The following is a 16052-nucleotide window of genomic DNA, read 5'->3' on the forward strand; positions in this document are numbered from 1 at the left end:
CACAGTTGGAACGCGGCTCAGCAGCTGGGCTATAGTGTACTTCTAGTACACTGTAGCTGGGCGGCCGCTCGTTCTGGCAGCGCCTACGCGACCTAAATTAATGTGCTAAGCCGCCTCCGCTTCACGCCGGCTTGCTACAAAGTGGTGACCCGTACGTTCCGCTCCTGTCACCCGGCCAGCGGCAAACCAACATGGTGACGTGGGGGGACCCACCGATACCGGAATTCGAGCCACGCAACATCCAAGGTTGGTTTATTAAGCTTGAGGCTACCTTCTCACTGAAATACTTCACCATACAGCCATTCAAGAACTCCATCCTTTGGGAGACGCTTCCCCTCGAGCTGCGCTGCGTTCTCGCCCTCCCACCGCCCAGCGAAACGCCCTATGATGACCTTCGGGCTGCCGTGCTCGCGCACTACGGCCAGAGTCCGTCAATGCTTTTGACGGACTCTGCTACGGCTTTCGGGACGACCTGTTTCGGCCTGCAGCTGAAGAGGTGCCCGCGCGCTCCGCGCACGCATCGCCGCCGCACATTGCACGCTTTTCGCCATGGGCGTCGTCCCCTGCCACTAGCGTTGACCCCCTGGCCCCCACCTCCAGCGCGGCAGCCGCACCATCAGTGACAAATCTTGCCACTGACGCCATCGCAGACGCTCACCAACCACCGTCTGCTTTGTCTACTACTACCTCACCCCCAGAAGGTGCGGGTGATCCGCAGAGAACCGAGGCGGCGACCTCCCTCCCTCCACTGTTGACGCCACCCCCATCTAAGCCCACTGTGAGCCCTTCTCTGACACCACTCCACAACGTGTGCTCCGCAACGCAGCCACCTGAATGACATACACGACAGGTACACTGCGCCACCGGCGAGACTCCCATCGACGCACCAACCATCTGCCGTCGTTACATTACGTCTTCCGTCTTGGTGAATGCGCAGGAGCAGCGTTACTCCTCCAAGGAAACACTTGGGCTAGTAGGCTCTTAACGAGCAAAGATGGACACCCTCCAACGTACCTGTGACCAAAACGTTGACGAGTCAGGCAGACCAGAACAAAGAAGACCGCAGTCGGCCTCCGAGCCATCCACCACGTGCACGCTTACATGTTGCTTCGCTTGCGGGCGCCGCGTCTTCTGCTTCGAACAGTCAACGCCGCATTAGACCACGCAAACGTCATGCACCTTGCGACCGACTTGCTGCTCCCCGCCAACTCGCTCCTGTCATGACAGTGCGGGAGTCAGAAGTTCAGCGGAGACAATTTTTTGCCCGCCCCCTTCGATAGCAACGCGTTCGAGTTCGCAGAGCATTCGCCACCCTTCTAAATGCCTCATGGGCATTCGCACATAAGCAACGTTGCTTCGAGCTATCACGACGGTCAATGGCCCATTGGTCGCTCATCCGTACAAAAACACGGCGTCGACTGCGTCACTCCCTCCGTACATGCTGCCGTGGTCTGTGGAACAACAGGGCTGGCAGCAGAACGGAGCCGCCCTACACCCGCAAGCCATCTGCACCAGCTTGTCTGGACCACCTTGTAGCCCGGGGAGTGCATTCGAGCTTTGTGGGACATCACTCTCTCCTCTGGATGGTGCTAGCAGCTTCCGCCCCGCAGGACGCTCGTTTCCGCCTAAGGCCTCTGCGCCACTCCCAGGCAAGGCCCCCCGAGGGAAAGGAACTCACCGGACGCCCTCCCAAGACCGACTAGGACAGTATAAAAACATTGACCGCGGACACATCTTACAGACCATCGCCGTTGTACATACCTGTACATAGTTTATTTTTTTGTTTCGCGCAACCCATGTCATCGATTTTTCATCTTCACGCGCTACGCGCTAGGGGGAGAACCCTGTAGCGGCACCATCGCCATCGTCCCCATCAGCACCACGATCATCATCAGCGGAGTGGACTGGCATGTGGGCAGTTCCACGCGACACAGTTGGAACCCGACTCAGCAGCTTGGCGGCCGTTCCTTCTGGCCGGGTCTACGCGACCTAAATAAATGTAGGAAGCCGCATTCGCTTCACGCCTGCTTCCAACAGATGTAATAAGCTCCAAGCGATTTTTCAGAAACCAAAGAATTGAAACACAATACAGAATATAATATACTAAAAGGGGAACAAAATGAGGTATGCATTGTATGCACAGCACTAACGAACGACGACGAAAATAAACGATGCAAGAAGAGGGCGATGTAAACACGAATTACAAATAAAAAAGCCCCAACCGTTCCCTTCGCCTTCCTTTGCGCAAAAATCCATAATTGGTAAAGTTGAGGGTCTAATCGCTGTAACACTACAAATTCGCATCATTCGTGAAGAGAAATTGATTGATTGTAGGGTTTAACGTGCCGACGCAACGCAGGCGATGAGGCGCAGCGTAGTGGAGGGCTCCGGGTTAATTTTGACCCCCTCGGGATCTTTAATCGTAAAGAAAGCGCAGGAAAAATATAACACATTAAAATTATTCAACAAATTTTGCTACTCACAGAAAAGCCCGGCTTAAAAAAAATGGCTCCAATCCACGCTGTGAAGGTCGTTGGAAAGCAAAGCTTTAAACGACACCCCAACAATCGCCCATGCGACGTCACTTGAATTCACACACGTGGCTCTACAAAGAGTGAAACCAAAGATTCTGCCTGCCGTTACCTGGAATTCGCGAGAGAGGCGTCCTAAAAGCACAAGCGTCAGCCATGACCGGGCTAGAGCGGCGGACACTGCCTCTATAGCCCGGACGTGAGTCGGCAGAAAGAAAACGGCGAGGAGCGTATTTGGAAGGGTGAGACAGCTGAACCTAGCCATCCTGATGTGCTAGCTCGGGGCTACACCACCGCGCGACACAAGCGCGGACACCGAAACAATTCGGGGTGTGAGCTCAGTTATTCCTATTTATACCGATTTAAACTAGTTAGTTTCGTAAGTTTGAGAACTGCGAGAAAGCTGAGGGAACTTTTATAATCGCTATTTTATCAGCACTAGCTGGTTTAGCTTTTTGCAATACTTGTTAAAACACAACCGAATCGGTATTCACCAATTTAGATAGCGGAGTCGCATTCGGGGCAAGCAGTGCGCACAAGGTAGCTTTTGTCTGTATGGGGTCTGTATGAGGTTTGTACATTTTGTTTTCGCACCCTGCCAGCCAATCCTTATCGTATCTTTGCAGTACGACCACTTAATTCCGTCGGGTCCGGGTTACCCAGGAGGTGCTGTCGAACAAGTTAATGAAGCCGTGCGAAGGAAGCGCGCAATAGACACGAAGCTTCGCCAAAACAACCGTCGCTAAAGCAGTCGACAAAGCCGGGTCGCGCCGATGCGCCCGCCGGCGTGTGCGCGCGGGGAACGCCGGGTAAATTCGCCGCGCCATCTACACTTTGCTCACCCTCCGCACTATACCTCCGCAGCCATGTTGGGAGTTTCATGTCCCGCACGCCACAAAAGAACCGTTGGCTAGTAGAGGTAGAAAGCTTTGCTTTAGAATTTTCACAATGACGACAAGAAATCTAAGAACGGTGCGAAATAGTAGACGATTCTCCGAACTTCTGCACATTTTATCGAGTTAGGTGATATGGGACGGCGTCAGTTAAAGAAACAACTCGCAAGCCTGGCTGCTGAGTGTGACGGAGTCCCGAAATAAGCAACGTAACGTTCCCGCGTCAATACCACCGGCTGACGTACTGCTGACACGATAGCTTTTATTGATCGCAACACGCTTGCCGAAGTGGGTAGTTGTTTGTCTTACCTACTGATCCTGCTCTGTATGTATAGCGTGTTGTTTGCCCTTTCTATCAGACGTAGTTCAATAGCAATTAGCGGGGGAAGTTCCTATTCGGGGACACCAAAGCAAGGCAACGTCGCTCCGGAACCGTCGCACGGAACCATCCGGAACCACAAATGGAAACCTGCAGCCAGCAGAGTTGCTGACTCACACTTTGCTGTCACCTTAGCAGCGAACTGAAGGCAACATGACATCTTGCTCCTAAAGTTACGCCTTAGGCGCAGCTACGCCTTAGGCGCAGCCTCAGATGTCATTTTTTGTATATTTCCTGTTTGTTATTTACCAACGGCGCCGCCGCTGATTCTAAGCTCCAAGCTTGCGGACGATGTTACACAAAGTTGAACTAGCTCAATCCTGTCCATCTCTCGGTGTATTCGCGTGCATGTAAGTATACGCCTCGAGCGCGGCCTGTAGGAGCGCCACTGAAATCCCCCTAGCGGCCCGTTTCGAAAGCAGGCGCGGGAGTCTCCGTCCCGCTCCCCACTGCCGCCGCTGCTTTTGCGGCATGTTCACGACTGAGATTTAGCGTTTGCGGGCGTTGGAAATCCATGGTTATGTGGAGCAGTCACTGTTCGCAAATTGGATGTGTTTGCGAGAGTGTACATGTTTCTGACGCGATCTTAGTGTGGTATATTCGGTCTGGTGTGTATCACAGGCCAGCGTCGCGGAACCGGCGTATGCATGAACCTAATTGTAGTTACACTGCCCTAAATTTATTAGCACTGTCTCCGTAACCACTGGTTCCTCAGATGTTCATACACTACGATGTAAATCAGTTTTGTGCGCTTACATATTCAGCGGAACACTCATACCTGACAGCACGCCAGTTACTTTTGCCAATAATATACCTCAGATACTGATCACCTTCATTTACAAGCCAGTGTGTGTTAATTTCGGGAATATTCAACGTAAGTACGATGAATAATGCAGAATTATACTCGGGGATCAGCACACGACAAATAGTCGTCTTGTCGTGAGGTGAGCGTCGGCAAACATTTATCCGCTACATACCGTAAAAACCCGCGTATAATACGAGGTTTTTTTTCAAATTTTACTATGTAAAATTTCTGCCTCGTATTATATGTGGATCCCAAAGTTTTCAGCCGAAAATTTGCACTTTCGGTTTCAGCGGAGGGTGCGCCATCTTGCGGTGGCGTTAGCTGGCTGCTGCTTCTCTCAGCTGGCGCCATTTTGATTGTTTTGACCACGGGAAGAATCTCGGCACGTTCACCGGACGTCTATCACGAGGTCGGGTGCACGAAAACAGTATTCGGCTGCAATTAAAAGAAAAGTTATTTTATGTGCCGAGACCATCAGGAATTGCGCCCCAGGACGGCAGTTCGGCGTCACCGAAGACAGCATTCGTTGGTGGAGAAAGCAACTGCTGCTTGACTGGATAAAGTTTGTGCGGTGTCGGCGGCCTGGAGCACTGTTGGGGATTCCCGTCAGTGCTCGTGTTGGACGCCTTTCGCTGCCACCTGGCCGATTTCGTGAAGACGTTGTTGCGCGAACCCCGCACCGAAATGATTGTCATGCCAGGAGGAATTTGACATCCCAGCTGCAACCGCTAGACGTTTGTATTAACAAGCCTTTTTGTGCATTAACAAGCTCTTTAAAGAAATGCGGCATCTCGAACGCCCTCCTTGATGGCACTCAGGACCACTTTCTGTGGGGAGACATTTCCGACAAGGTGACTTCAGGAGACAGCGGCAGCAAACCTGACGATGACTGAACGGACGTCGGGAGACAGTGCCAGCAAAAACTGACAATGACTGAACGGTAACTGCAGTGCAAATAAATATTTTCTGTGCTATTTACCTCGCATTATATGCGGATGAAAACTTTTTTTCTGATTTTGCTGTCCTCGAATTACACCTCGTATTATACGCGGGTCCGTATTATACGCGGGTTTTTACGGTATATCCTCTGCAAGCAGCGCGCAGATGGGCTTAGAATATAATCGGCATCCGCGACTAAACTCTTCTTCGAAATATCGTCACATGGCGCAGGGAGCCTGAAGAATAAAGCTCAAACTGAAATCAGAGGGCCTTATCACGTACCACACTCTTCCAACGACACCTTTCATCGCTTGTGAACTGCCTACCCTATATACTTCCAAAAATGCGTCCGCCGAACGATCAGCTGTTTGTTGGAGTGGAAAAACAAAACGACAGTGAACGCGAGATTTGTGTGTGTGATTACTAAAACGTTCATTGCTTTGATGCCGCTCTGCATTTGTACACAGTGTCCCCCTCCGCTACCCCCCCCCCCCCTCCCTACGTCTCGCGAAATAGCAGTGCATTTCGCATATAGTACGTTGGTCTGGTGGACCCTACCTGGCTTAAGTTTCGACGGACGTCTTTAGCATGTCAGAAGCTGCACTGTATTTTTTTCATTTCCGTTAGAGCTATTGTTTCTTCCGCACTTGCACAGCATGTATTTTTCCGTGGTTTCATATTAGATTGCCTTGGTGCTTGCTATAAGGCGTTCGTGGGCACATATTCAACGAATATACTTAACATTTTCGCATGGTTTATATTCTTATAAAAGGCATAAGTTGTTGTCCGGTATTGGCTAATCACATCCCCGAAACACATTTTTCTGCGACGTATATATTCGAAACGAAGCCGCATTCGTTGTCCACGCTGCAAATGAAGCCAACTTTTCACTGTGCCAGTATCAGGTCTAAACGAGGCGACAGTAGAATTCATTTGTGCCGAACGTATTTGGAGGTGACACGGGTGATATGCTGCTACCGTCGCCGACGCCCGGAAGAGCGGTGACGATGCGCGCAGAACCGCGTCCCCGGGTAGCTCTTGCAGGCAATCGCGTGCTCTACGAAGACGCAGCTGCTTTTTAAGTGACCTAAACGTACTCTTTGCTTATAGACGTCACCATAACAAGTTTTTGTAGGGGGCGGAAAGGCAAAAAGAAGCGAAACAGAACCAAAACACTGCACGAGCCCCTATCAGCCGCGCAGCGCACATCCCGTCAACGCCGCGGAGAAGCGGCGGCAGGCGGCGCAGCGATCGCGAAGCTCGAGGCGTATATCCTGAAGTTGTGCAGGATACATTTAGAGATGCTTGCCTCCGTAACTCAATGGTTGCAAGCATCAGCGGCTTAATTTTCCGAAGGCTGGGGGTTCGGATGCCATCCAGGGCGCATATTTTCCTCCATTATTGCCTTTTCTCAATCGTTCGAACTTGCTGTGTTCGCACAAAAATGCAAAAAACATATCAACGACTTCATTCTTGCATTTTTAGGCGTTCTCGAGAGGTAATGATGGTTGATGGCCATTGGAATTTTATGACGACGGGTCGCTATCCGTCCTGCACGGTAACACAAAGCTTCTAGTATTTGTCTCTCGCTAAATGTCAAAGTCGCGCACCAGCATGATTTGTTAAAACTTCTTTGTTACGTCATTTCAGCGTTTCTGGAAATCAGGGCTGACCGAATTAGGTGGTCTGGCAGATAACAAGGCAGTATACATACTAGGCATAGAATTTCTCGAAAAAATGAATTCGGACCGCGAAAAAAAAAGACGAGGCATGCGCATGACCTATCCTAAACGGCGTGATATGCCGATGCTTATTACGAAATCGTACTATTCGCGGTGCAGTAAAGATAGATTGTGATGTTTAACGCGCCGACGCAACTCAGGTGATGAGGCGTGCCGTAGTTGAGGACTCCGGATTAATTTTGACCACCTGGGGATCTTTAACGTGCGCCCAAATCTCGAACACGCGGGCGTTTTTGCTTTTCGCCCCCATCAGAAAAGCCGCCGCCGCGGCAGGGAATCGAACCCGCGTCCCCGTGCTCATCAGTACAACGCCTTAGCCAGTGCCACTGACCCACAATGGCGGGTTCGGTGCAGTAAAGGAGGTTAGCGGTGCAATAAAAAAAATCTTGTTTCATTATTCATACGTCGTTTCTCATCCTAAAGAGGGCAGATCGCCCGTGCACTGCGGATACAGGCTACGAGCACGTGCCTCTTTATTTTTTACATACACAGCGGAGGTGTTTGTTTAGCCACATAAGCCTTCAGCAAGTACAATAGAAAGTAAGGCCGAACGTTTCTCGAAAAATCACCAGTCATAATTTGCGCAAGTAATAAAAACCGCAACTGCAAATCCCCGATTTGAAAAAGTTTATACGGAAACGTTGTACCATCGCCTACGGCATAACTGTGCATACACAAATAGCTATCTATTTCGCCTTGGAGCGATGCCAAATCCGCGCTGTGACAATTGTGCCTGTGTCAAAACAATTGAACACATTTTATTAGAATGTGCGGCCTAAATGGAACCGAGGTCCAACGTCCTTGAAAACATTGAGCGTCTAGAACAGGGACCAATTACTCTCACAATTATTTTAGGACCATGGATTCGTCCCTCGAAGCAGCTCCAAGCACTTCGGAGTTTGGCCTCTTATTTGGATGAAATTGGCCTTATTTCAAAATTGTAAATTATGTGGCCCAAGCTCAGAACAAAAATATGCATGTAAGTCCGTTACCGCGCCCCGTCCACGACAGTTTTTTTTTTTCTGTCCTGCCCAACTCTTTATTGGACCTTTTCTTCCCCATTTCCAACCCACAGCAGAGAAGCATGTAGGCTGGCGTTGGTAAATGCCAGCAAACCTCTCTGCTTTTCAAATAAAGAGCCCCCCTCTCTCTCTCTCTCTCTCTCTCTCTCTCTCTCTCTCTCTCTCTCTCTCTCTCTCTCTCTCTCTCTCTCTCTCTCTCTCTCTATACGGGCTAACTGTTACAGAGGTAAGCCAGTGTGCATGTAGCAATAAAGTTTTTTTTTCGTGTGTTGGTTTTTGCAGGATGAGAGGCAAAATATTTTATTGAGCAGAACACAAACAGAAAAAAACGAAGAAAGGTGGGTGGCGTCCTCAGCTCAGGAAACCACGCGTTCTATATCCGGGGTGGCCCGGTTGATCCGCCCTTGCTGATCCTCCGGGAGCGAAGTGGTCAGTGCGCACTCCCACCGCTCCAGGGATGGCGAGAGGAGGGAATCAGGATGTAGCGGGCAGAACCACACAAGATGGGCTGTTGAGGCTGAGAGGTTGCAGAAGTGGCAGAAGTGGTAACAACAGAGGAAGATATACGAATATGTTTATTTTAGTTTATCTATTTCCGCTTTCTTATTTTGTTCTGGAGCGAGAACTTCAACTCGGGCAGTATATGTCCCGGATAGTTTCCAATCGCCCAACCATACGTCAGACGGTATATTTACAGGTCGTAGTACATTGCAGTGGTGGTCTGTGAGATTTTGTTTTGTACACGGAGGCAGTATAGAACGGAGCAGCACTTGTACAGCACAAACGTTCCTGCGACGCAAAACACTCCGCTGTGGGAGCCGAAAGCATAAACAAACCTCTATTTGTGAAGCTACAGCCCTCCGACCACTATTCCGAAAGAAGACTAAAAGGACATAGTTTCGAGTTTAGGTAAATAACACTCAGGAGGAAATAAAATTTAACCGTTTTACCACGAGACTTCATGGGCTGCAAAGTTTTCAGCAAGTTTCTCAAAGTAATTGCTACCGCTGTGTGCTGAAATTCGTAAAAAACGTTCCAGCAGAAGAAGGCAGATTGCACGCCTTCCCCGTTCTGCAGTGAGCAGGTAAACATTATTGCAGTCGGTGTCGTGTTCACGTAAGGTAAATAGGCCAGCAATAAACGGGCGAAATGTCAGTAGGACATGCGACGTTTTCCTGGGGAACTCTCTATTTACAGTAGCTGCCCTCGTCCTCTCCGGCCTAATGTTCACAGCCTGCGATATGTAGTCGCGCATTGAAGCGCGTCGAGCAAAGACGATGTAATGCGACGACAGCAAATATTTTTCGGGCTACAATGAACCTCTAGTCGGCTGAAAGGCTATTCGTACGTAGATCGATGATCCCAGCGACGCGACTTTCCTGCTCTAGAAATAACGAGATACATGGCTTGATGAATGTGTATGAGACATCCTCAGAGCCTATACGTTTCCGCCTGCCTTGTTCGTGTTCACGCAAGATATTATTTTTTGCGCACGGCTGTGAAGTTTTCCGGTATAAGTATTTAACTGCGCACAAACCAAGAGCATTGTTGTCAAGCTACAGTTCCGCCTTGCTTTTGGACTGAATGGAAGGCCTTGCTATGACTTTTGATGGCCTCGTGTGGCCGTAAGGGGAACCTTAAGAGGGCAGTTAAGGAAGTGATCGTGTAGTGCTTTTGCCAGATTGCTTCATTTAGTACCGGAAAGAACATCAGGGGCAAGCGTGGCGTGCATTTGCCCAAGTATTGATAGCCACTTGCCGCCGAGAAAGGAGTCGTCCGAGCTTGAAGTGGTGATATCGATGAGCAAGCCCTCGATGAACATGCCCTCGAACTGTTGATTCCGTAATGTTCGTTTGCTTCTTTTTGCCGAACGAACGAAAAATAAAAACAGATCTCGGAAGAAGGCTACATGAAACGACATGTACTAGTAAGTCTAGAGCAGCAACATTTGGCGTGGAAGTTTCCCCGCCTTTATTTTCGCTACCTGTGATAAGCGAAATCATCACAGTATACAATTGTTTATTATTATTATTATTATTTGTTTTCATTCCGGTCGAAATGTCTGACGGGCAGCTGCAACGAGTCGTGCTTGGGGATTTCGTCGTTCTCTAGCACAATCTTCGAAGAAGAATACGCCGTAGCGCCCTGTCCTGTACGTACTGTAACAGTCCTGTACCTACTATTTGTGGAAGAAGTGTGCACTGAAATTCAGCCCCCACTAGAAACGTGCAACTTCAGAAGCAGTGGGTGAAAGGTCTGCTGTGTGAAACTACATAAGGAATGGTCTGAACGATTGTGCTAGTTCTGTGCAAGTGACCGCTAAGAATGGTTAACCATTTGTAAGATAACCTAATGGTCTAGTTCATTGGGAAACGTTTATTCTGACACTTTGTGGCGTCAAGCAGTAAGCAGGGATTAGCCAGTTCGATATCTGCCCCTTTCCCTTTCATTACACCTTTCTCTTCACCTTCTCCCTTCTCTAAGTTTATCTCCACTACCGGTTCTGCCTCATTTCTCTCCTGCCACCCATGCCCCCCACTTGAATCGCAATACTCCCCCTCCATTAAATTCCGTGTCCTGAACGTCTCCTTCATGCTAAACTCTTTCCCATCCTACTGTTCCTTCACCCACCTTAGCCTCTTCCACTACACTTTTCTCGTCCTCCTCCCCTCGTCTCTTCGTTTCTTTGTCTTTCATACTCTCCATCATACGATCATACGATCATACGCTACGCTCTCTTTAATCACTGTGTGTACTTCGTTTAATTTCGGGAAAATCACCACTCTCCATCTCCTACCCTCAATATGCTGCTCTCCAACCGCACTCTTCCCCTTCCTCTTCACCTTCCTCTTCACCACGCGTCACTACTCCCTATAGCGTCCCCTCCGAAATCCCCTTCCGCTACTTTTTTTTTAGTGAGCAGCACTTAAACGCCCGCTAGCGTGGTTTGACGGTGCCGTGGTCCCTCGTAACCGAGAGAAAGAAGTGGACACCGAAGACAGAAGGGAAACAGAGGAGGAGAGTGCAGCGAAAGTGCGCGGTGAAAGGCGGTAAGCCAACGCGGTGTGTGACGATCCCCAGCGGCGACGGGCTAGGAGATAACCAAGAGAACGAAGAGGCCACCGGAGATGAGTCCGCAGGAATGCGGAGGCTGAAAGTATGATAAAAATTAGCAGTTGTTTACCTCGGCTATGCCAGGATATACGTAGCGTGAGCTAAGGTTCAGCTGGTTATTCTTAGGTTTCCTCGTTGTCTAGGATTCGCTAATTATCATGTTTACTACTGCTAAAACGATTTCCAATCCAATCCAATCCATTCCAATCTAATGCAATCCAATTCAGTCCAGTTCAGTCCAGTCCAGTCCAATCCAGTCCAGTCCAGTCTAGTCCAATCCATTCCAATACAGTCAAGCCCAGTCCAGTCCAGTCCAGTCCAGTCCAATCACTGCTCCTCGCGCATGCGCAGCAAGGCTCTCCAGGAGCCACGCGAACGGCTATCAAGTGGCTCCGGCGCAGCGTCAGACTTTGCTACTGCGTAACGGTGGAGCACAGCTGGGCACGCGCCGGCGCCAGTGCGTCTGCCGTGGCTATGACGTCACTCCTCTGGAATGCGCAGAGCGAAGAATGTGGAGACCCAATTCCCTACACACCCTTACTCAAATTAGATTGCATTTCTAATCTAATCCAATGCAATCTAATTAAATTCAATCCAATTCAAATGAAATCCAATCCAATCCAATGCTCCTCGCGCTTGCGCAGCACGGCCCTCCAAGCTACACTGCTCAACCTCGGGCAGTGTAGCTTACGCTACAAAAGTGTGAAGGGAAGGGCATTACGCCAAAGCCGAGCGAGACACGTGTGTGAAAACCGCGCCTCGGGGACCAATGGCGCCCGAGAAAACAGACGCTAAACTAGGCATCCATGAAATCAAGCGCCTTGTTCTTTCAAGTTCACAAAAAAACACAGAAGCACTGCACGCGCCGCGTGTTGCACGTGTATCGGTCCTTCGTCGTTCTCCTCGTTTCGTGGCTCACCCAAATCACGTGACATTTGCGCGAAAGGTACAAACACATTTTACAACAACGTGCCCAGAGGCGGCGGCGCGCTGCGAGATAACTAAGGTCCCTAAAATAACTAAGGTAGCGCCAACTGCTCCCTCCTTCTCCGCTGCCCTCCTCTTTTTTCTCTCCCCTCACCCGCGGCGCCGCGGTCCCTTTAACTCCGCGGCGGGGCCGCCATGTTTGTTGGCTTCCTCAGAGCAGACGCCCTCGCAACGCTTCGGGCCGCTCGCTGCAGTTTTTCGTGCAGTTTGCTCTTGTTTTCGCGCCGCAATCGCTTTTTGGTAGCATTAATAGTATTTATAGAGCCCCGTTTTACCAACACGCATTAAGTGAGACTGTTTTGTTGTATATTTTTGTCTAGAAGGGGATATTTGCGGCGTGGATGCCGCGGGCGGATACGGACAGCGCGGTGTTTGTTTACGTGTGCGGCATGCTCAGGATAGTTCGTGAACGCGAAAGGATCGAAAGTGGACGTTTGAAACTGCTCTGTTACATAGTATTTCTAGAGCCCCATATTACCAACACGCCCTAAGTGAGGCTGTTTTGTTGTTTATTTTTGTGTAGAAGTGGATATTTGCGGGATGGATGCCGCTGGCGCATACGGACAGCGCGGTGTTTGTTTACGTGTGCGGCATGCTCAGGATAGTTCGTGAACGCAAAAGGATCGAACGTGGACGTTTCAAATTGCTCTGTTACAGTAATTCCGTTCTTGCATTTGCGTGATTAAATTGTGGTCGTGCAAGCGCTGCACAGAGGGCTTGCGCATGGTTCGCGGTGACCTTGGTTCGCGGCAGTTCCAGCGCTGCGCTGGCTTTTTTGCGTTCGCGTTTTTTGCGTTAGTTGTAGATCATTAGGCAGCGCTCAGTATGCGCCCCGCATTAGCTACTGACATTCATGCCACCTTTATTTCGTGCAATTTACGGTGCTTTGACGCTGTTGCAAAATATATGTCACCTTCACGTCGTTATAGGCTGCTGTCAAGGTCAAAGTTCTCGCGTCTCCTCGTTGGCCTCGCCCAAGTCGGCTGTACTTTTGGCAGTGCGTCCGTGGCATAGCAATGTTCGTGCGATTGGCGTTCACAATTACTTCGAGTACGGCCCTGTCGGGCATATCTGGAACAGGCTCGCACAAAGAACGCGCAGTTAAAGAATGCGCTCAGCTTACAATTAGCTGTAGCGCCCAATTCTATAATAACTACCGTATTCCAAGGCCAGAAGCACGCTAACAAGCGCAATTGTGAATCCTTTCCATGTTGTACAGCCAACATTGATTCATGTGTGGGCTTTGATAAATTACAGCTTGCTACAGCCGAGCTGGCCGTGACTGCGCTGACCTTATTCGAGCAGCCGAAGTCACAACTCGGCATCGCGAAGCTACATAAAGTGACGCGGACGCAACACTTGTTTGAAACGAGCAGCTGACTCTTCGGTTGTTATCGGTTGTTATACGCTGGCGGCTTCGATAACAGCTCCATTCGATTCAGACGCGATTCCCTGCAACGCCTGCATCGTTGCACGGTGCGCTGCACCAAAGCGCTCGATTCGCGTTCGGGCGCTGCGGGTTGGCAGGCGGCTACCGGCAGTTGCGGCGACCGCGTGAAAATGTCCGTCGAGCTCGAAGATGCGTGGGACAAACTTTGCGTCGCCGCTGATGCGTACGACGCAACCCAGATGGCCGTAAACATCCAGTTGTAGAGGACGACAGGCGAGGATGATTAGCAGACGACTATGCCTGCACCTCGCTCGATTGTAAACACGCAGGGGCGCTACTGACGGTGCAACCGTGATGCACGGCACCGCGGAACCACGCTGCTGCATTGCACCGGCACCACAGAACTTCCTCTGCAACGTTGCCGTGCACCCCTTCTGAATCGAATGGAGCTAAGGCCTGCTCCGATGCAGCTGAGCCTAAAATGGCGAATTTAAATGGACAGTGGCGGCGAAGAGAAGAAAAAAACAAACAACGCGGGGACGAGGTATTACGTCACTGGCCGTTGTCCAATGGCGCGCGGCGTTCGCCGGCGAAAAAGAAAATGGCAAAAAACGAAGGAGGAAAGGAGCGCGGGCGAGGGCGAAAGGCGGCGAGATCTAAAGATGGCGCTACCTTAGTAATTTCAGGGACCTTAGAGATAACGGCAGAGTGGCGCCCCCCGCCGTGCGTTCGCTGAACACGCGATCATTTCCTGAGACGCAGCAGCTATTTATCGTGAACGAGAAAACTGCAGTTCGCGCTGCGCACAAATTTCGCGTGCAGGAGTATCGTAATCGTCAGCCGTTTTTTCATCCCCTACTTGATCTCCCTCATCTTTCTACTCCGCTTTGTAACGCCTTTCCCTCCCCCCTCTCCTGCAGCCTTCACCCTCCCCTCACCAATCACAGTTTTACATTTCTACCTCCTCTCAGTTGCAAATAAAATTTTTACGTTGTGGCAGTCCAAGAAAGACTACCGTCTTTAAAAAAACAGATGAAGGGCACTTCTCTTTAATTCGTTTCATAAAAAATAACTTTATTAAGTTCGTTGATTGTTTGGACGTGGTGGGTGCACCTAGTACAGGGCTGCAGACTTCAGGGCTCCGGTGGCTGCTCTGGCGATCGTTCGGCACTGCTCGTCGTAGTCAGCGCTAAGCAGCGCATAACTCTAGAGTTCCTGTATATAGCTCCCGCAGGGAGCTATACAGGAACTATACATAACTCCACTCCTCCCCGGTTAGAGGGCGCTTTTGAATTTGTTCGCACCGGCCGCCGTATGGTACAGGGTGGCCAGCTGGTTGCTCTTGGGAGTATTAACTCTATGCTCTTGGGGCGCGGGTATTGGGTTGGGTAGCGTATAGTCGGGAGAAGTTGGGAAAGGTGTTCGTTTGTATTGAGCGGAGGGATGTTTCATGCTGTCCTAACAACTTGGGATGAAGAGGTGGCAATTAATTAGGGTGGCTTTGTAGTACCTTAGGAAGGAAAAAAAAACAAGCGTGATGTTCACACGTTAAGGAGGACAAGCAAGATCCATTCGAACTCACGAGTGACGTACGTGATCCAAGCGAGGCGTGCCCGCGCATCTCTAGTACACTTGGCAAGCTGCGGGCGCTGCACAGTTCTCTGCAAGTCGCTCAACGAGCACGCCTTAATCCGTCATGCCACAATGCGCCGGCCGGCAGGAGAAAACGACGACACGCGTTGGAGACTTCTCCTTCTTAGACGGAAAGTTAGGTTCCACGCATTACTGAGCAGGTGGAACAGCGAATCTGCAACTCCTACTGACGTTTTTACACAGCCGGTCAACGTAGCATGTCATGGTGAGTTAGATGCACTCGTTGGGCGAGTTTTTGAGAGCTGAGTTCCATCCATTGTGTGTCACGCGCCTTGTGAAAGAACTATTGAAATAATCTGCATCAAGTCAGCCTACTCATTCACTCTGGTATCGCCTATCATTGATTCAGTAGGCATTTCCTTTTAGTTAAATTGTAGAGTTTAGGCAGAATGAAAGTGGGTGGGGGAGGCGCGCAAAGGAGAGGGTGGACTCAAAAGAAGCTGTTTCAAATCTAGGATATGATTAGGAACTTGTTCATTCGCAAGTTTTTTGATGTAGCAAAAGATGACAGGACCCGAGAGTTTTACATCTGTGGTCGTCTCCACCAGTGTAGCTTAAATAAGCCTGGCCGCCTTCTGGTTCTAGTTAAGTCCACTC

This window comes from Haemaphysalis longicornis, unplaced genomic scaffold, assembly GCF_048455015.1.
Source record: "Haemaphysalis longicornis isolate Haplotype H1 unplaced genomic scaffold, Haemaphysalis longicornis Haplotype H1 scaffold_7, whole genome shotgun sequence".
Taxonomy (NCBI): Eukaryota; Metazoa; Arthropoda; class Arachnida; order Ixodida; family Ixodidae; genus Haemaphysalis; species Haemaphysalis longicornis.